The sequence below is a fragment of the Astatotilapia calliptera genome, chromosome 13 (assembly GCF_964374335.1).
Source record: "Astatotilapia calliptera chromosome 13, fAstCal68.1, whole genome shotgun sequence".
Taxonomy (NCBI): Eukaryota; Metazoa; Chordata; class Actinopteri; order Cichliformes; family Cichlidae; genus Astatotilapia; species Astatotilapia calliptera.
This window is the reverse complement of record NC_137434.1, coordinates 1,703,242-1,711,699: the sequence shown is the minus strand read 5'-3', so window position 1 is coordinate 1,711,699 and position 8,458 is coordinate 1,703,242.

Below are 8,458 nucleotides of genomic sequence, written 5' to 3'. Positions count from 1 at the left end.
ATGTAAGCCTTGGTCGGTTAGTGCTATCAAAAGTTACAGCTATTTCTATGAAGTTGTACAAAAACGCTTTCTTTCGCCAAGACAGTGCGTTTCTCACTGTTACATGCATTTGAATGGGGAACTCGACCGAAACAAAGTATAGGTTTTCATTATGTGAATAACTTGGAAATCTTAGCTCAAACAGCTGCAAAACCTGTTTTCCCAGCACGGGAACCTTGAGTTCTATAAGATAAAGCCATAAACATGTGTATCCGAGTCTTCTATCAAAAGTTACAGCTATTTCTATGAAGTTGTACAAAAACGCTTTCTTTCGCCAAGACAGTGCGTTTCTCACTGTTACATGCATTTGAATGGGGATCTCGACCGAAACAAAGTATAGGTTTTCATTATGTGAATAACTTGGAAATCTTAGCTCAAACAGCTGCAAAACCTGTTTTCCCAGCACGGGAACCTTGAGTTCTATAAGATAAAGCCATAAACATGTGTATCCGAGTCTTCTATCAAAAGTTACAGCTATTTCTATGAAGTTGTACAAAAACGCTTTCTTTCGCCAAGACAGTGCGTTTCTCACTGTTACATGCATTTGAATGGGGATCTCGACCGAAACAAAGTATAGGTTTTCATTATGTGAATAACTTGGAAATCTTAGCTCAAACAGCTGCAAAACCTGTTTTCCCAGCACGGGAACCTTGAGTTCTATAAGATAAAGCCATAAACATGTGTATCCGAGTCTTCTATCAAAAGTTACAGCTATTTCTATGAAGTTGTACAAAAACGCTTTCTTTCGCCAAGACAGTGCGTTTCTCACTGTTACATGCATTTGAATGGGGAACTCGACCGAAACAAAGTATAGGTTTTCATTATGTGAATAACTTGGAAATCTTAGCTCAAACAGCTGCAAAACCTGTTTTCCCAGCACGGGAACCTTGAGTTCTATAAGATAAAGCCATAAACATGTGTATCCGAGTCTTCTATCAAAAGTTACAGCTATTTCTATGAAGTTGTACAAAAACGCTTTCTTTCGCCAAGACAGTGCGTTTCTCACTGTTACATGCATTTGAATGGGGAACTCGACCGAAACAAAGTATAGGTTTTCATTATGTGAATAACTTGGAAATCTTAGCTCAAACAGCTGCAAAACCTGTTTTCCCAGCACGGGAACCTTGAGTTCTATAAGATAAAGCCATAAACATGTGTATCCGAGTCTTCTATCAAAAGTTACAGCTATTTCTATGAAGTTGTACAAAAACGCTTTCTTTCGCCAAGACAGTGCGTTTCTCACTGTTACATGCATTTGAATGGGGAACTCGACCGAAACAAAGTATAGGTTTTCATTATGTGAATAACTTGGAAATCTTAGCTCAAACAGCTGCAAAACCTGTTTGCCCAGCACGGAGACCTTGAGTTCTATAAGATAAAGCCATAAACATGTGTATCCGAGTCTTCTATCAAAAGTTACAGCTATTTAAATGAAGTTGTACAAAAACGCTTTCTTTCGCCAAGACAGTGCGTTTCTCACTGTTACATGCATTTGAATGGGGAACTCGACCGAAACAAAGTATAGGTTTTCATTATGTGAATAACTTGGAAATCTTAGCTCAAACAGCTGCAAAACCTGTTTTCCCAGCACGGGAACCTTGAGCTCTATAAGATAAAGCCATAAACATGTGTATCCGAGTCTTCTATCAAAAGTTACAGCTATTCATATGAAGTTGTACAAAAACGCTTTCTTTCGCCAAGACAGTGCGTTTCTCACTGTTACATGCATTTGAATGGGGAACTCGACCGAAACAAAGTATAGGTTTTCATTATGTGAATAACTTGGAAATCTTAGCTCAAACAGCTGCAAAACCTGTTTGCCCAGCACGGAGACCTTGAGTTCTATAAGATAAAGCCATAAACATGTGTATCCGAGTCTTCTATCAAAAGTTACAGCTATTTAAATGAAGTTGTACAAAAACGCTTTCTTTCGCCAAGACAGTGCGTTTCTCACTGTTACATGCATTTGAATGGGGAACTCGACCGAAACAAAGTATAGGTTTTCATTATGTGAATAACTTGGAAATCTTAGCTCAAACAGCTGCAAAACCTGTTTTGCCAGCACGGGAACCTTGAGTTCTATAAGATAAAGCCATAAACATGTTTGTCTGAGTCTTCTATCAAAAGTTACAGCTATTTATATGAAGTTGTACAAAAACGCTTTCTTTCGCCAAGACAGTGCGTTTCTCACTGTTACATGCATTTGAATGGGGAACTCCACCGAAACAAAGTATAGGTTTTCATTATGTGAATAACTTGGAAATCTTAGCTCAAACAGCTGCAAAACCTGTTTGCCCAGCACGGGAACCTTGAGTTCTATAAGATAAAGCCATAAACATGTTTGTCTGAGTCTTCTATCAAAAGTTACAGCTATTTATATGAAGTTGTACAAAATAGCTTTCTTTCGCCAAGACAGTGCGTTTCTCACTGTTACATGCATTTGAATGGGGAACTCGACCGAAACAAAGTATAGGTTTTCATTATGTGAATAACTTGGAAATCTTAGCTCAAACAGCTGCAAAACCTGTTTTCCCAGCACGGGAACCTTGAGCTCTATAAGATAAAGCCATAAACATGTGTATCCGAGTCTTCTATCAAAAGTTACAGCTATTTCTATGAAGTTGTACAAAAACGCTTTCTTTCGCCAAGACAGTGCGTTTCTCACTGTTACATGCATTTGAATGGGGAACTCGACCGAAACAAAGTATAGGTTTTCATTATGTGAATAACTTGGAAATCTTAGCTCAAACAGCTGCAAAACCTGTTTTCCCAGCACGGGAACCTTGAGTTCTATAAGATAAAGCCATAAACATGTGTATCCGAGTCTTCTATCAAAAGTTACAGCTATTTCTATGAAGTTGTACAAAAACGCTTTCTTTCGCCAAGACAGTGCGTTTCTCACTGTTACATGCATTTGAATGGGGAACTCGACCGAACAAAGTATAGGTTTTCATTATGTGAATAACTTGGAAATCTTAGCTCAAACAGCTGCAAAACCTGTTTTCCCAGCACGGGAACCTTGAGTTCTATAAGATAAAGCCATAAACATGTGTATCAGAGTCTTCTATCAAAAGTTACAGCTATTTCTATGAAGTTGTACAAAAACGCTTTCTTTCGCCAAGACAGTGCGTTTCTCACTGTTACATGCATTTGAATGGGGAACTCGACCGAAACAAAGTATAGGTTTTCATTATGTGAATAACTTGGAAATCTTAGCTCAAACAGCTGCAAAACCTGTTTTCCCAGCACGGGAACCTTGAGTTCTATAAGATAAAGCCATAAACATGTGTATCCGAAGTTCTTCTATCAAAAGTTACAGCTATTTCTATGAAGTTGTACAAAAACGCTTTCTTTCGCCAAGACAGTGCGTTTCTCACTGTTACATGCATTTGAATGGGGAACTCGACCGAAACAAAGTATAGGTTTTCATTATGTGAATAACTTGGAAATCTTAGCTCAAACAGCTGCAAAACCTGTTTTCCCAGCACGGGAACCTTGAGTTCTATAAGATAAAGCCATAAACATGTGTATCCGAGTCTTCTATCAAAAGTTACAGCTATTTCTATGAAGTTGTACAAAAACGCTTTCTTTCGCCAAGACAGTGCGTTTCTCACTGTTACATGCATTTGAATGGGGAACTCGACCGAAACAAAGTATAGGTTTTCATTATGTGAATAACTTGGAAATCTTAGCTCAAACAGCTGCAAAACCTGTTTTCCCAGCACGGGAACCTTGAGTTCTATAAGATAAAGCCATAAACATGTGTATCAGAGTCTTCTATCAAAAGTTACAGCTATTTCTATGAAGTTGTACAAAAACGCTTTCTTTCGCCAAGACAGTGCGTTTCTCACTGTTACATGCATTTGAATGGGGAACTCGACCGAAACAAAGTATAGGTTTTCATTATGTGAATAACTTGGAAATCTTAGCTCAAACAGCTGCAAAACCTGTTTTCCCAGCACGGGAACCTTGAGTTCTATAAGATAAAGCCATAAACATGTGTATCCGAGTCTTCTATCAAAAGTTACAGCTATTTCTATGAAGTTGTACAAAAACGCTTTCTTTCGCCAAGACAGTGCGTTTCTCACTGTTACATGCATTTGAATGGGGAACTCGACCGAAACAAAGTATAGGTTTTCATTATGTGAATAACTTGGAAATCTTAGCTCAAACAGCTGCAAAACCTGTTTTCCCAGCACGGGAACCTTGAGTTCTATAAGATAAAGCCATAAACATGTGTATCCGAGTCTTCTATCAAAAGTTACAGCTATTTCTATGAAGTTGTACAAAAACGCTTTCTTTCGCCAAGACAGTGCGTTTCTCACTGTTACATGCATTTGAATGGGGATCTCGACCGAAACAAAGTATAGGTTTTCATTATGTGAATAACTTGGAAATCTTAGCTCAAACAGCTGCAAAACCTGTTTTCCCAGCACGGGAACCTTGAGTTCTATAAGATAAAGCCATAAACATGTGTATCCGAGTCTTCTATCAAAAGTTACAGCTATTTCTATGAAGTTGTACAAAAACGCTTTCTTTCGCCAAGACAGTGCGTTTCTCACTGTTACATGCATTTGAATGGGGATCTCGACCGAAACAAAGTATAGGTTTTCATTATGTGAATAACTTGGAAATCTTAGCTCAAACAGCTGCAAAACCTGTTTTCCCAGCACGGGAACCTTGAGTTCTATAAGATAAAGCCATAAACATGTGTATCCGAGTCTTCTATCAAAAGTTACAGCTATTTCTATGAAGTTGTACAAAAACGCTTTCTTTCGCCAAGACAGTGCGTTTCTCACTGTTACATGCATTTGAATGGGGAACTCGACCGAAACAAAGTATAGGTTTTCATTATGTGAATAACTTGGAAATCTTAGCTCAAACAGCTGCAAAACCTGTTTTCCCAGCACGGGAACCTTGAGTTCTATAAGATAAAGCCATAAACATGTGTATCCGAGTCTTCTATCAAAAGTTACAGCTATTTCTATGAAGTTGTACAAAAACGCTTTCTTTCGCCAAGACAGTGCGTTTCTCACTGTTACATGCATTTGAATGGGGAACTCGACCGAAACAAAGTATAGGTTTTCATTATGTGAATAACTTGGAAATCTTAGCTCAAACAGCTGCAAAACCTGTTTTCCCAGCACGGGAACCTTGAGTTCTATAAGATAAAGCCATAAACATGTGTATCCGAGTCTTCTATCAAAAGTTACAGCTATTTCTATGAAGTTGTACAAAAACGCTTTCTTTCGCCAAGACAGTGCGTTTCTCACTGTTACATGCATTTGAATGGGGAACTCGACCGAAACAAAGTATAGGTTTTCATTATGTGAATAACTTGGAAATCTTAGCTCAAACAGCTGCAAAACCTGTTTTCCCAGCACGGGAACCTTGAGTTCTATAAGATAAAGCCATAAACATGTGTATCCGAGTCTTCTATCAAAAGTTACAGCTATTTCTATGAAGTTGTACAAAAACGCTTTCTTTCGCCAAGACAGTGCGTTTCTCACTGTTACATGCATTTGAATGGGGAACTCGACCGAAACAAAGTATAGGTTTTCATTATGTGAATAACTTGGAAATCTTAGCTCAAACAGCTGCAAAACCTGTTTTCCCAGCACGGGAACCTTGAGTTCTATAAGATAAAGCCATAAACATGTGTATCCGAGTCTTCTATCAAAAGTTACAGCTATTTCTATGAAGTTGTACAAAAACGCTTTCTTTCGCCAAGACAGTGCGTTTCTCACTGTTACATGCATTTGAATGGGGATCTCGACCGAAACAAAGTATAGGTTTTCATTATGTGAATAACTTGGAAATCTTAGCTCAAACAGCTGCAAAACCTGTTTTCCCAGCACGGGAACCTTGAGTTCTATAAGATAAAGCCATAAACATGTGTATCCGAGTCTTCTATCAAAAGTTACAGCTATTTCTATGAAGTTGTACAAAAACGCTTTCTTTCGCCAAGACAGTGCGTTTCTCACTGTTACATGCATTTGAATGGGGAACTCGACCGAAACAAAGTATAGGTTTTCATTATGTGAATAACTTGGAAATCTTAGCTCAAACAGCTGCAAAACCTGTTTTCCCAGCACGGGAACCTTGAGTTCTATAAGATAAAGCCATAAACATGTGTATCCGAGTCTTCTATCAAAAGTTACAGCTATTTCTATGAAGTTGTACAAAAACGCTTTCTTTCGCCAAGACAGTGCGTTTCTCACTGTTACATGCATTTGAATGGGGAACTCGACCGAAACAAAGTATAGGTTTTCATTATGTGAATAACTTGGAAATCTTAGCTCAAACAGCTGCAAAACCTGTTTTCCCAGCACGGGAACCTTGAGTTCTATAAGATAAAGCCATAAACATGTGTATCAGAGTCTTCTATCAAAAGTTACAGCTATTTCTATGAAGTTGTACAAAAACGCTTTCTTTCGCCAAGACAGTGCGTTTCTCACTGTTACATGCATTTGAATGGGGAACTCGACCGAAACAAAGTATAGGTTTTCATTATGTGAATAACTTGGAAATCTTAGCTCAAACAGCTGCAAAACCTGTTTTCCCAGCACGGGAACCTTGAGTTCTATAAGATAAAGCCATAAACATGTGTATCCGAGTCTTCTATCAAAAGTTACAGCTATTTCTATGAAGTTGTACAAAAACGCTTTCTTTCGCCAAGACAGTGCGTTTCTCACTGTTACATGCATTTGAATGGGGAACTCGACCGAAACAAAGTATAGGTTTTCATTATGTGAATAACTTGGAAATCTTAGCTCAAACAGCTGCAAAACCTGTTTTCCCAGCACGGGAACCTTGAGTTCTATAAGATAAAGCCATAAACATGTGTATCCGAGTCTTCTATCAAAAGTTACAGCTATTTCTATGAAGTTGTACAAAAACGCTTTTCTTTCGCCAAGACAGTGCGTTTCTCACTGTTACATGCATTTGAATGGGGAACTCGACCGAAACAAAGTATAGGTTTTCATTATGTGAATAACTTGGAAATCTTAGCTCAAACAGCTGCAAAACCTGTTTTCCCAGCACGGGAACCTTGAGTTCTATAAGATAAAGCCATAAACATGTGTATCCGAGTCTTCTATCAAAAGTTACAGCTATTTCTATGAAGTTGTACAAAAACGCTTTCTTTCGCCAAGACAGTGCGTTTCTCACTGTTACATGCATTTGAATGGGGAACTCGACCGAAACAAAGTATAGGTTTTCATTATGTGAATAACTTGGAAATCTTAGCTCAAACAGCTGCAAAACCTGTTTTCCCAGCACGGGAACCTTGAGTTCTATAAGATAAAGCCATAAACATGTGTATCCAAGTCTTCTATCAAAAGTTACAGCTATTTCTATGAAGTTGTACAAAAACGCTTTCTTTCGCCAAGACAGTGCGTTTCTCACTGTTACATGCATTTGAATGGGGAACTCGACCGAAACAAAGTATAGGTTTTCATTATGTGAATAACTTGGAAATCTTAGCTCAAACAGCTGCAAAACCTGTTTTCCCAGCACGGGAACCTTGAGTTCTATAAGATAAAGCCATAAACATGTGTATCCGAGTCTTCTATCAAAAGTTACAGCTATTTCTATGAAGTTGTACAAAAACGCTTTCTTTCGCCAAGACAGTGCGTTTCTCACTGTTACATGCATTTGAATGGGGAACTCGACCGAAACAAAGTATAGGTTTTCATTATGTGAATAACTTGGAAATCTTAGCTCAAACAGCTGCAAAACCTGTTTTCCCAGCACGGGAACCTTGAGTTCTATAAGATAAAGCCATAAACATGTGTATCCGAGTCTTCTATCAAAAGTTACAGCTATTTCTATGAAGTTGTACAAAAACGCTTTCTTTCGCCAAGACAGTGCGTTTCTCACTGTTACATGCATTTGAATGGGGAACTCGACCGAAACAAAGTATAGGTTTTCATTATGTGAATAACTTGGAAATCTTAGCTCAAACAGCTGCAAAACCTGTTTTCCCAGCACGGGAACCTTGAGTTCTATAAGATAAAGCCATAAACATGTGTATCCGAGTCTTCTATCAAAAGTTACAGCTATTTCTATGAAGTTGTACAAAAACGCTTTCTTTCGCCAAGACAGTGCGTTTCTCACTGTTACATGCATTTGAATGGGGAACTCGACCGAAACAAAGTATAGGTTTTCATTATGTGAATAACTTGGAAATCTTAGCTCAAACAGCTGCAAAACCTGTTTTCCCAGCACGGGAACCTTGAGTTCTATAAGATAAAGCCATAAACATGTGTATCCGAGTCTTCTATCAAAAGTTACAGCTATTTCTATGAAGTTGTACAAAAACGCTTTCTTTCGCCAAGACAGTGCGTTTCTCACTGTTACATGCATTTGAATGGGGAACTCGACCGAAACAAAGTATAGGTTTTCATTATGTGAATAA